This window comes from Bidens hawaiensis, unplaced genomic scaffold (genome assembly GCF_021521415.1).
Source record: "Bidens hawaiensis isolate Kalapana, Puna unplaced genomic scaffold, B.hawaiensis_p1.1 tig00013016_1, whole genome shotgun sequence".
Lineage (NCBI taxonomy): Eukaryota > Viridiplantae > Streptophyta > Magnoliopsida > Asterales > Asteraceae > Bidens > Bidens hawaiensis.
In genome coordinates this window covers 518,854-533,282 of record NW_027492095.1, presented here as the reverse complement: position 1 = coordinate 533,282, position 14,429 = coordinate 518,854, and the positions used below count along the sequence as shown (strand labels likewise).

The following is a 14,429-nucleotide window of genomic DNA, read 5'->3' as shown; positions in this document are numbered from 1 at the left end:
GCTTGAGTAACAAATCAACCTATTTAGCGAACAAAAATTACCCAAAACAACTCATTTCCTTCATATAGTTTTATATGATAAAAAAAGTTTCGCAAACCACTGAAAAAAGGGTAAAATGGGAAATATCATAAACTCTTCCGAGGCCAAATAATTGTAAGATTACATAAATGTCAGTATGTACAAAGCCCAGAATACCCCTTTCATGGAGCAAAAGCTTTCCTATTTCTTGAGAAAAAAAAATGAAAACCCTTCCTCCCACCTTGTAACAAATACTGCCATTACAAAATCGAGAAAAAAAACCCCTCTATCGGAGACATAAATAACACAAAAAGAAAAAAAAAATACAAACAAACGAGTACTTCGTGTGGGGGCGTGACAACAATAAAAAGCGGTTAGATGAGCAGAAACCTCGGCTGCAACATGAAATCTCCAGAAGCATATTTACACAATTGATGGCTTGTATAACATTGTTTGTATGAACTTCACGTGGTACTTGTTCCAATAGTAGCACTTGTTGTGAGTTACTATGTGCCAGCAAGATTCTACAACATAAACACGAAGATTGAATCTGTAATTGCATTCTTAAGATCTCATTGTCATCATTGAGCACGGTGACAAACGGGATTGTACATGTAACATACCTCATAGACTATGACATAACTAGTAAAATACACGTATAGTTCCGAAATAAGCGACTTCTTTAATATTTGAATATTGATCTTTGGGTTAAACAGAGAGAAAAGTTTGCACTTTTCTGGAAGAGAGATTTTATAGTTTCTAAGGTGGCAATATCACAGGTCTTTTCGTGTTTAACAGGTCAGAGACGACGTGATCAACACAGCTATCTATTATGAATACGATTTGTTTAACTACTTTATATCTCATGTCTACAACACAGTTGTATGTTTCATGTACCAAGGAGAAATGGAGTAGTCTAGCTTACTAGTTTTAATTATTTGACAAGTATAAAAGCAGTTTTATTAAACACCGAAACAGGTACCTATTTTGCCAGCCCTAGCAAGATGGGACATTTTTTAAATAGGGGTCAAAATGAAGCTGGTCTGGTTTATTGATTCAAAAAACACTATTGTCATTTTATAAAAGTAACAATCTAAATCCCTGAAAAAAACTAGAAGATTGCATGCATTAAAAAAAACTTACAATGACTTTTAACCATTGCGCCTAGGCCCATTTTTCATGTGATGCTCAATAAATGCGCTTCTAGTTCCTAGGCGAGCGCTTCGGGCATTGTCTACGACAGGAACATGAGAAAATAAAAGCCGAGCAAAAGAAAAGCAAGGAATGCTATTGGAACTTAGATCTAACAGATGTCAAAAGAATTGAACATGTAGTTATTCAAGTTTTGGAATTACATTGAATCTTGACTGTTTTATAACTTTCGGTACTAATTAGATGATACAAATGTTATATAATAGTTTTTAGTTATTTTAATTAAAAAACAATATTATTATTCATACACATAATATACTTTTATTTTTTTTTAAGTGCGCTTTTATTTTTTTGCAATGTGCCTTAAGTAAGCCTAGAGCATTTAATAACTACGCTTTTAACCATTCGGCCTCTACCCCTTTTAGCTCAAATTAGGGTTGACTCGTTTGACCCATTTTAAATGCAACCCAAATCAGCCCAATAAAAAGTACATGATTTGAATTGCCACCTCTGTTAGCCCATAATTAAGAGTCAAGAAATAAGAAAATGATTTTGACCAAGAACAATCGATGGACTCTTCTTTTAATAATAATCAAACTCAAAATAAAAACCTCAAATAATCAATGACCCTATCAAAACTATAAAAGTATATATACTAGACTCAAAACACTTGTAACTTAACCTAGTAAAACTGATAAATATAATCAATTTAAACAACTCGATAAACTTGAATAACTCACCTAACCGACTCGAACTCAAATCCTTCAAAACTTTATCAAGATTAACCCTTCAACCTCTAGTTTTTGGCATTAGATTTTAAAGATCTAAGTTGATCTGTCCCCATTTAAGAAAAAAAATTGTTTTACCTCCATAAATTCCAGATAGTAACATTTGACAATTGGCATTAGTCCAAAAATAAGATATTGCAATCTTCATGAGACAGAATGACAGATTGCGTGTCAACAGAGTATTATATTAATTTAAAATCTAAATGATGAACAAAAAATGCTGTACCTTAAACCTCATGGAGAAATGACACTGAGAGCTACTGTGTAGAGGTTTCTAGAAATCTGTGAAACCGTTGTATTTTTCTCTGAACATTACTGTACGATGCAGATCTGCATCCGTTAGTTTTTCGTTTTTTTCTTCTCCCGCGAATGAAGAAATCTACCGTATCGAGGACGTAGGAGATCTGCAAGCACTTAACTGATTAGAATTTTAAAAAAAGAATAAAAACTTATTAGCGGATACAACATACAATGCAAATTGTAACTGTCAAAATTGTATGAAATGATTGTATTCAATTTAGATTATAATCTACATGGCGAATCATTCATGCATCAATGGAAAGTATATCATATAACTACACAAGTTCATCCCTAGATTTCTTGCCGCTTTTGTGTTGTTTCCGTCGGAAACTTTGGATTAAATTCAGTAACAAGAATAATTAGGCCCAAGTAGTGGGCCTCAGCCCATTTAACAATAAGTTCGGTGAAGTCATTTACTCCTAATTTTTCTTACAGAACAAAGTCATAACTAAAATCATCTCTTTTAAGGAAAGATTATATACCATAGGATTAGAATGGACCTATGTAAACTACAGAACAAATTAGCATAATAATCAAAAGGGTTAGATCCGGGATTAAACCACATGATTTTATTCTACTCAAAAAGCAAATAATTCATGTTCTGTTAGTATATAAGAATGCGCATAGACTTGTAGTTGTATTTTGTGATCTGTAGCTTCTACATGAGATTTCTTACCATTTTTGTCAACATGTTACGAATTTAGGCCCATAACCTTAATCGATATGGAACATATTCAGGTAAAGATACCAAACACGTCAGGCCCAAAATCATAAGCTAGCCCAATAACCCTTGAATAAACTTAAACCATGGTGGATTTATTAATAGCCCACTAAGGATTATAAGCATATATCACGCGAAACCGGTTTTGTTTTTTTGTAAAGTGAAAACGTAAAGTATACGATCTTGGTCATACGATCAGATCTTGCTTAACCTGTATCACTGAATTAGAAAACCACAAATGAACTAAGCTTTGTTTTTTACAAATTTTTGCAGATTAAAGTCGCTCTACATGTTAATTTCGAACAAAATTATGAAAAAAAGAACTTCAAACAACTTGGAACCGGTACCACCGATTAGAGGGACTTTAATGTGCAAATTTGAAATTCTTACTTTCACAATTTTGCTCAAACGTAACATATAAAGGAACTTTAATGTGCAAAATATAAATAAGCTTATCAAGTAGTCCAAGAAAGTAAATTTCATGAAGTCGTTTGACTTCAATATTTAACATAAATCTAGATCCTTAATAGCTTAAGTTAGTAATCTAAATCCCTATGAAACGTATAACTACTAATTTACTATAATGATTAAAGTTTGAAGCCCTATGGTACAATATCTATGAAAAACACTATGACCATTAAGTAGAATCGCATGATGATGATTCCAACTTGTGATCCTAAATTCCCAATCTTACAAAACAAAAACAATCTCGAGTAAGATTCAATCTTGACAACTTGGTTTCACCTCGTGTTAACGCTAGTTCTAATTTGGCATTGCATAGACAGATATTGGTTTCACGTAGAGCATTCCAACTAGCTAGAGCTAACGACTTACGTAGTGAACGTAGTTGTAAATAAACTAATTTAGAAACAATTAAAGTAAATTTAATACCTAATAAGTTAGAACTAGACTAAAAAATAATGGTCCTATAATATATTAACGAACTTAAACAAACATAGTGATGAACATAAATGAATGCAAAGGAACATAAATGAACGAACGAGAGTACGAGACATTTGTTCATGTTCGTTCATTTAACTAAATAAACAAAAACGTGTGTTCATGTTTATTCGTTTATTAAAATAAACAAACATCAGCACACTTCTTGCTAAACGGTTCACTAAACGTTTGATTTGTTTACATGCCTAGAATCATATGTTTGTTTATCATAACCTAAAGGCACTTCGTCTTTCTACCTATTTTCTTATATGTCATTTCTCGTTTGTTAAAATTTCAGCATATTATGTTTTGTGAATATCTTTTCTCCATAATTGCTTCTTCACCTTGTAACTATTTTGGGCCATTGAACAATTTGGTTTTACAAAATACTGGCAATAATGAATTATGAAGGTTCCTTCTTTAGTTTCAGTAATCTCACAAGATTGCATGGCTTAGCATGAAAGTAGATTAAGATCAAGAACATAAAAGCACAATATAAATAAGGAAAGTAATTCAAAACAGCAAATAACTAAAATTCATACAGTATTTATAAATTAATTCTAGATAATAATTACTACATTGTTAACCATTGGCCGCCCAAAATTTAGATAATAAAAACATACATGCAATATAATATGCAAAGAACCTCGATTCACAGTCTAAGAAGCTATATGTACAGCCTAAAGAAACTCTTCCAAAAGCAACCTAGCTATGTGTACAACCTAATAAGCTATATATACAGTCTAAGAAGCTATATATAAAATCTAAAGAAGCATCCAACCCAAACACAACGCCTAATTGGTATATCATTAATCCTAATTGGTTGTTAGAATTATAGCTTGAAAATAGTAATTAGGCAAACACTACACTAAACGATGAAACCAATGTGTTGCCAACTTGTGGCACAGTGCAACATTCTTATAGCATTCATCTATTTTGTGATGATTCTTATGTACTAAATCCGCTATAGCTCTACTTACTTCAGATAATTAAAAGATCACCAAAAGTACCAGTATATCTTAATAGGCAAAAAGTTGCTAAACAACTGAAAGAAATATGGTTTTTAGAAAGTAAAAAAAACATGTAGCAATATTTCCCAAGAGAGAACCAGGATTCAAACACAATGTAATAAGAAAAGTAGATAGAAAACATCAGTTTGCCACCCTAAATAGTAAAGACTCAATAGGTCATTTAATAGTTTTGTGCACACACGAGACAAAATCACATTTTTTGTGTCCAGAATAAGACTCATTTATTTGAAGAGTTCAATATGGGTGTTGTGAGACATTCTTTTGATTCTGCAACAAATAGATAGAAGAAAGTTTTTAAGAAAAAAGATGCAAACAAAGAAAATGGCGTACTCTGAAACAATGAAGAAAACAGCAGACGCCTCTTTGCAATTTAATAAATGAAGAAAAAAACATAATATCTATGGAAGTATCATATAAATAAAGTAATGCAAATGATAACAAGTACCTTTGACGAGCAGCAAGACATCTTATACTCCAAACCATTGACCACTTTAACACCTTCCATAGCAACAGACATAGCAGATGATTCATCCATGTCTGAGAATTTGCGTTTATTTCTGCACGTTGTTAGAATTATATCATTATAAAATAAATTAGCACCTGCATCCCGTCAAACTCAACAATGATGTGTGTGTGGGGGGGGGGGGGGGGGGGGTTCACCTTTGCAACATAATGCCAGATTCCTTTTCTCCAGGCACAACTGAAAGAAAACTATTATGAAGATAAGCTGCAAATTTAGAATCCATAGAAACCGTGGCAGCTTCAGCCTTCTCATTCCAATCATTCATAAGCTGGATGGTTAAACAACTCGATCCAAAAGACTGCAAAACATATAGTGAATAAACAAAAACACTTACATGTCAAATGAAAACATAAGAATTAACACAGTAAAACAACAAAAATAAAAAAATAAAAAATAAAGAACTTACAAACTGAAATCTGTATATGTTTTCCTCATGAAGGATATGATGTGCATTCTCATAGTATACAGAATCAATAAACTTATCAGGCGTTCGGAATCTTTCATACTTGTATAGCTGAATTAGTTTGTTGTCCACCTCATCACCTGCAACAGCTTGAAGCTGCATCCACAAACAAGTAGTCAGAACCTTTCTCCAAGAGACATCAATGAATAGGAGAAACTTCATATACACCCACGCAACCTACATAATATCATATGCATATATATGTACCCAAAATACAAGATTTTAATGCACAAGTCAATGATCTTAAAGCAGGTTTTAGGTATATATGTTATATTACAAGTTTTGAAGGCATAAGATTAATAGTTGCATGCCTGTTTCACGAGCTTATATATAAGCTTATCCAAAGTAAATAATACATAAGATTGATTTCCAAGAATAGCACGACAATCATCTTCATATGTTGTATTGTCAGTAGATCCATCAAGCAGATTATATAAAGCACTCATAAATCTGCGAAGTATAATCATAGTGAGGAAAAATATTTGGTATAAGCTTCTGAGTAAAAGATAAAAATGTGGAATTGAAGTACTTAGAATACAAATCATGTGGGGAGGTGTCCTTAGTAGCTCTCCACTTTGTTTCAGCAGAAACCGAATTAAGCTTAGCCAACAATAATCTATCATATAATACCTGGCAACATATCCGAGTATATAATGCAATAAAATATAAATAAAAAACAAATCTGAAAGAAAATAAAAAAAGGAAACTGTATATACTTACTTGATGAAGCCTAAAAAGAACATAAAAGGATTCATTTCCATAAAAGACGTTACAATTTTTTTTCACACCGTTATGTAATGAAGAAACCACATGTTTTGCCAGTGGTTTTGCACCTTCTATTCCCTCAACCTCACCATCAGTTTCTGTTTCCTCTCCATCTTCTTCCTGTTCTTCCCTTGACACATCAGCAGCAGCAGACTCACTGCCTGAAACCTCATCACCACCATCTGGAAGATTCTCACTATCCCCGTCATCAGCATCTAAATCAATCTCCATACTATGTTTTGCATTAGCATGTAACCCGTTATTATCTCCATATGAAGCAAAATCAGCCTCATTAAAATCAGTTGGTGATAACTCTCCCTCTTCTTTCTCAAATTTAGCATAATTTCCATTTGCCATTGTTAGTGATCTTGAGATGCCACCATGCTGTAATACAGATAAAAAAATATCAGATATGAGATAAGTCATTGGATAAGTGAAAGGCGTGGTGAACAAATAAAGTCAAACCTGAGGCGAATGAACTTCATTAGATCCACCTTCTTTGGACAAAGTACCTCCATTTACCAAAATGCCCTTGCTTGAACATACTCTTTTTGGTATATTATTATATTCTCCATTACAGGATGGTTTTCCTTGCTTAGAATTAACAGTATCACTATCGCCACATGGACTTCCATCAACATCGCCTTCATTTTTGGCCTCAACATTTGAAGAATTGTGGAGCCAAGAAGGAACACCAAGCATTGGCTCTAAGAATGTAGTCCAAAGTCTTAACACTTTATTCAGTTCATCCTTGCTAGTGCAAACTTCATCGCATGAATATTTAATTAGTTTAAATAAGTCTTCATGAAGATCCGTATCAGCAAACTCAAACACAAGATGTGGCGTAATAGAGTGTCGATTTGCAGCGGCAATAATAAGGAGTCCATCGTCATCTTTCTGGCTCTTTTCCTTTATTTCTTTGATCTCAGCCACTAAGCCTAGTTATAAAGAAAACAAAAGTAACATTATATAAAAGAGAGAAACAAGTCAGCTGTGAAATCAGTAAATGCTTATTAACTTACATTTTGGGCTCAAATTCTTTGAATCTTGTTGCTTGAAATAGAAACTTCTGTGGTCAAGTGACTTGTAATGATTCTTTGCATAAACATCAGCCCAAACCTTGTCAAGATCTACTCTAGATTTTCTCCATTCATCTTGTTTCTGCTTCAGGCGAATCAATACAACAGGCAATGTAACGGATAGATTCTTACGCAGTGTGTCCAGTACTTCAAGACCATGATCGCCATATAGACGTTCAATGCAACGTAAATTCAGAGCTACAAGTATTTTAAACAAAATTACATGAAATGATAATAAAAATGCATTAATTGAATTATAGAATTCCATAAGAAAAATAAATAATATTATACCAGTGAAGTGGTCTTCGATACGGACGTGACCATCAGAACTAATCAACCCATCATTAATGCTGTTTAGTACTTCCTCAGCACGTTTAACTGCTGAACTAATAGACTCCAATAACATGTCTAGCTCATACCTTAAAAGGCACCATAAAAAAACTTACTTAATTTGATATGTATTTGTACCCGTTTTCTTTATATTTTTATGGGAAACCTTATGTACCCCTAAATACTAGCAGTATCATATTCACCCAATCAAAAAAACTAGTATCAGATATACCCATTCAATTTACTTAAAATACGTATACACCCATTTCATTATATACAATACTTATATGACCATTGAAACTCTCAATTTCTCATATGCTAATACAAGTTTTATGGGAGGAGTATAAATGTCATAAATTTAAAAATGGTTATATTTAACATGAAACCATACCTAGCTTTGAGGGGGATATATGAAATTAACCCCCAACACTTAACACTATTAAATGTTAGCTTACCTGTCATCTTCACATCTAAACAGGCTCTCTTCATATTGGTTTTTACGCATATGTTTGAACGAGTAATCCTCACTACCAGAAGTCACAGATACCCATAGTTCATTCAGTACTTGAGTACCAAGCTCTGATCTTTGACTTACTGATGGAATCGGGTACTGCAGAAAACAAAATACATATATAAGCTATCAAAAGATGAAAGTAAGTTACTAAATAACAGTAGAAAAAGTCATAACACACAATAGACTTACATCATCAGGAAGAAGTCTATAACTGGGAGTGCATCGCTGACAGTTAGAAAGGTCAAGCTCTTGTATGGATTTCCCCCAATACTTCTCTTTGCACCTGTCTTTCTCTTTATTGGCGTCAGTTTCACGCCTATTCTCCCTTTCTTTCTCCTCTGTTCTTGTTGACTTGGAAACATTCCATAAAGTCTCTGACATGAGAAACATGTGAAATGATGAGAATTTAACTCCAATCAAAGTGCACACCCATGTAGGCTTGTAAACAAACCGAACAAACACGAACTAAACAAACCGGGTTTTCTTATCCGTGTTTGCTCGTTAAAAAATGAACGTGTTCATTTATGTTTGTTCATTAACAATGTAAGCGAAGGGTTCACAAACGTAAAGGAACATAGATGAACGAATTAACTGAGCTAAATCCAATTAAAAGTATGTGAACAGCAATGTGTTGAGCCTAATAAGTCATTCAAACTAGACTGAAATGCAATGAGCCTAAAAAATTAAAAGAATATATTAACGAACGAACTTAAGCAAACGTAAAGTATCAAACATAAATGATTGCAAATGAACGGACATAAACGAATTGAAAACAAAACGTAAACAAACATTCACAAACATAACAGACGAGACATGAGTTCATGTCATTCGTTTAACTAAATAAACAAAACCTTATGCTCATGTTTGTTCATTTATTAAATAAATGAACATTCCGATCAATTCATGAACGGTTCACTGACCTACACCCATTTAAATTGTAAACTAACAATAAAAAAATGTGAAAAATCGAAAAAAGAAGCAGCATGTACTTTTGTCCATTACACCAGCCAAGAACACATCTGCAAACAAAACAGATTAGTGAGGGTAAAAATGAGTTCACAAAGAAATAATAAGTCCCAACAAAATAATAATAATCTAAAAGCCACCTATGTTCTCGCAACGTTCCAAAAATGCACTGAATCCTTCCATGAGATCTGTGTGCTTCCCAAGTAAATCAGCAACCTGAAAATGAAAAAAAAAATATATGTCAAATTAACATTGTCTAATTCCACAAACTATGTGATAGCACAAGCTATGTGATGTACCAAGCTCTGTAACTCCTTCCTGGTGATTATTTCTGTGCTAAAGATATGAAGGCATTTCAAAAAAGCTTGATAATCGTCTGGATTCCGTAATCTGTTCTTCACGTTTTCACAGAAAGTAAATTCTTGGCTGTACTGACCTATAATGTATAAATACCATAATGATAAAGAATTCAACAAATGAAAAGCATATGTATAAATTCAAAAACTGATAAGTTAATCATCTACTCACTTTTGATGGCATCTTTATCATCATATGGAACTGAACCAGAAGGTACCCCAAAATCCTCAACTTTCCGTGCAGATTTTCGTTTTTCAAGACGATCCCTGTTGCCATCAACATCAGAATCCTTGTAATCCTGATCATTATTTCTCCTATTGTTCTCATTATCACCGCGTTTTTTCTGCTCCTTATGATGTTTCATCATTGTTTTATCATCTGTGTCAGGATAATCAGCACTTGGGTCCCGTTCAGCATTGAGCCTGTCTCTCTGGCCCTGTTGCTAATGCAAAAGAATATTAGTCCCCTCAAATAGGCTTGTAAGCAAACTGAACACATGTTTATTTATTAATCGAGCGGACATGAACAGTGTTTTTCTTTTGTTCATTTATATACAAATGAACGTGAACACATGTCTCGTTCGTTCAATTGTGTTCATGAACGTCCATTTACGTTCTTTCATCGATACTCGTTCATATTCGTTAATTTACTTTTGTTTAAGTTAGTCCATTAATACATGTATTCAAATTTTTTAGGTCCATTACAATATAGTTAGTTCAAAATTTTTAATAACATTTATACCCAACACATTGTTGTTCACATTTACCTTTAACCGGTTTTAACTCAGTTATGTTCTTTCATATGTTAAGTTGCGTTCGTTGTTGTTTACGTTCGTTAACTGTTCATTCATAATGTTAACGAACAAACATAAAAAAAGACAAATGTTCATTTTCTTAGCGAACAAACATGAACAAGAAAACCTCATTAACTGTCCGCGTACGTTGTCTGTTCAATTAAAGTTAAAAAAAACAAACACAAACATGCGCTGTTCGTGTTCGATCGGTTCGTTTACAAACTTACCTGCAAATATTAAAAGAAAAATACATAAAATATACTGAGACTGACAAATTATCCAAAATACCTTATCATGTTGTCCCGGTCTGAGTGGGACTGCGGCTGAGCTTCGTTCATCAAGACGTTGATGGGAGTTTCGTAAGGAAGCATGGTGTGCAGAAGCAGCAGCTGATGCTGGCAAAAATCTTGTAAACTGTTCTAGAAGATCGGGATGATCATCAAAGAGTGAAGCAACCTGCACAGATTCTAAGGAGTGAAATAAAAAAATAACCTTATATACCACTAAAAAACAACTTTATAAAAGCTTACATAAAATAGAAAACAACTTTATAAAAGCCTACATAAAACTTTATATAAGCTTACAAAAACTCACCTCACTATAGACTTCATTAATACCCTTATGGTCCTTTCTATACATGTTCAAGATGTCCAAAAACGACTTGTAAACACGATCATCATTTGGAAAGCGTCTCTGCAACCGAAAGGGTAGCATAATTATAACCAAAATTTCAAACTACTGTTGTTTCTTTCAACAAATATAAAAACCAGCTCCACCTTTATTTTGTTTACAAAACTAATAGCCTCTTCAAACTCCACAGATTTCTTTGGTGGGGTCTCATCATCCTCGATGACAGTTATCTCATAACCTTTGGGCAAGAAAGTGTTGAACCCAAAAATTAGATTATTATGGCCTTTGAACAATTCTTTTACCCTTGCTATGACACCTGTCGTATCAATTCTGCACCAAATAATTTCTTATTTAGGTCAAACCGAGGTCCATATGGTCAGTCTTCCAACAAAAAAGTATTTACCTCTGAGCTTTAAAGTCCTTCATCACATCAAGAAACATGTCGTATTTTTCCCGTTGGTCTTGAAACATATCTTTTACTTGTTTCAAGTATGCCAACGCGTCATTAGTTGTAAGTCTCTGCGCACTGCTGCCGCCATCACCACCACCACCACCACCACCAGCAGCAGCAGCACCGCCTCCTACACCCGCCCCTCCTGTTCCTTCATTGCCTCCTCCTGCGGCTTGCGGTTGGCCATATCTATAATTATAAAAAAGATTAAATGAACATTTAATATTTTAGCATTCCACAAAAATGTACCACATGACAAGATACGTTATAACTTAAGATTTAAGAATCACATATGCAAATGCAAATCCTTTCTTATAATAGTATTTAAGGATAAGAATACTAGTCAATTTGTTGACTAAATTGTGTTCCTAAAATCATTTAATAGCCCTTATGTAATTTTCTGAAGTTGTTTGATGTCAAGTGATGTTTTACCCTATGCAAATTTTGGGCTTTAGTTCCCCTTTCTTGAGAAGATCTCATATCATGCCCCCATTGGATAAATGAACCCTAACGTAAATGGTACTAATATTAATTATACTTTCAATTTACTTTTGCCTAATTACATTTAAATTTATAATGATCAGTTAATCGCATAACCCTAAAAGGCAAAAAACAAAAGGCTGATCAGTCTGTAAAATGCACTTTCCGACACAATTCATTTAATCGCACAATTCTATTTTCCAAAAAACACATGTAACATCACCTAAATCAATCAAGCTCAAACCTAAACCCTACAAAACCTAATCAGATTCAAATTCACAAACAATCAAAGCACAAATGAGCAACCTAAACCACAAAATCAAACCGATTAAACAAGAGAACTCACAATTCTCCTCGGAAACAGCAAATCACCTCCTAATTTTACAGCTATCTATGTAACATCACCTAAATCAATCAAACTGAAACATAAACCCTACAAAACCTAATCAGATTCAAATTCACAAACAATCAGAGCACAAATAAGCATCCTAAACCACAAAGTCAAACCGATTAAACACGCGAACTCACGATTCGCCTCGAGAAGCAGCACCACCAGGACCAGCAGCAAACGGCCGCCTAATTTGAGAGCTGCCGTGAGGATCCTCCCGTAACCGTTTCATCACTGCATAAACAAATCAACCGAATAACAAAATTAAAACTTAAATCTAGTTAATAATAACATATAAATGACGTAACGGAAACACTACAAACCGGTGAAGTAACAAATTAGGGCAGATCTAAAGGCTAAACAGGCAGCAGATGAATTGAATCGGATTTGGATCGAAGCTTCTGGTGATTAGTGAAATTAGATTAAGCGGCGAGAGGTGAATGAATTTGGTGTGTATTGTGCAAGTGATGATGAAGATGATGATGATGATAATAATATTAATAATAATAATCTGAAATGAAATGTAATTGAATTACGTGAATCGTATGGAGGATACACATACACATTGGGTGGGCTTTATGATTCAAAATGAGTGCTTTAGTTTTTGTGAATTTGGGCCTCATTTTGGATAGTCCGGATCTAGCAGGTTCCGGACCTCCGGTAGAGGTGTACAAACCGGGTATTTTCAGAAACCGGTTTCGGATATAGTCAACAAAAGTCAAAACGGGTCGGGTAAGAATTGGTTCCGGATATACTCGATTTTTTTTCGGGTTTGGGATCGGGTCGGTTTCAGTTTCGGGGATAAATCCTATAATAGACCGTACCCACGGGTCGGGTATGGGTAGGATCTGGTTCCGGGTTAAGTCCGGAACCGGGTATTTTGTGCCCTTCTAGTCTTCGGTACGGGTTTGAACTGGTTTCGGGTTAGATTAAAGTTGGTCAAAACTGGTTTCAGGTTCAGTTAAAGTTGGTCAAAAGTCAAAATTGGTTTCGGGTTGGGTTAAAGTTGGTCAAGACGGGTTTTGGGTTAGGTTAACATTGGTCAAAAGTCAAAACTGGTTCTTGTTGAAAGTGAGTCCAAGTGGGGAAACCCCAAACTGATAGAAACTAAGTAGGAGTTAGAATTGGGTTTGGTTTATAAAGTATTCGTATAATCACATCCACTCCCTTTGTATCATACTTTTAAGAGTTAATGGCCATTTTCGTCCCTGTGGTTTGCGACTTTCGCCACTTCAGTCCAAAGTTTGATTTTTTGTCAATTTAGTCCTAGTAGTTTTCATTTTTAGCCTGTTATATCCTCCCGTCTAACGGCATCCAAGTATGCCGTTAGTTCTTTATCACCTGAGGGCTAGAAGTGTCTTTTTAGATATTACCTCAGGGACTGAATAGTCTTTTTAGATATTACAATTAATTATTATATTAACTGAATACACAAGAACTTAGATACGATATTCACATACAACCAGTGATAAAGTGAAGAACTAGGGAAGAAGAACCAGCGATTAAGTGAAGAACAACATGGAAATGTGGGATACCAGAGCTTCTGGTGATGATTTCGATCCAGACGTTGAATACGGTATGTATTAACCCCTTAACCCTAACCCTAACTATTATCTATTAATCAAAGAACCCCTTGAATTCCAAACCCTAACCCCTAACTATTATCTATTAATCAGTTTCAGGGAATTTTCCAGACCATTTTACTATTAAATTCCACCATGGGGGAGAGTTCGAGAAATCT

The 14,429-nt window shown here is 34.2% G+C and overlaps 1 pseudogene across 1 annotated transcript; it reads right to left on the bottom strand.

Moving 5' to 3' along the window:
- On the bottom strand, window positions 1–13,197 carry LOC143543064 (paired amphipathic helix protein Sin3-like 2; annotated as a pseudogene). Its single transcript, XR_013137011.1, has 22 exons — window positions 13,012–13,197; window positions 12,829–12,922; window positions 11,773–12,009; window positions 11,516–11,699; window positions 11,334–11,432; window positions 11,028–11,195; window positions 10,118–10,388; window positions 9,889–10,025; window positions 9,730–9,805; window positions 9,613–9,642; window positions 8,813–8,997; window positions 8,565–8,719; window positions 8,071–8,198; window positions 7,723–7,977; window positions 6,656–7,638; window positions 6,465–6,565; window positions 6,247–6,385; window positions 5,879–6,031; window positions 5,610–5,770; window positions 5,395–5,506; window positions 2,185–2,362; window positions 1–542 (listed from the first exon to the last, which is right to left on the bottom strand). The product of XR_013137011.1 is annotated as a paired amphipathic helix protein Sin3-like 2 (transcript).
- Window positions 13,198–14,429: the final 1,232 nt, after the last annotated feature.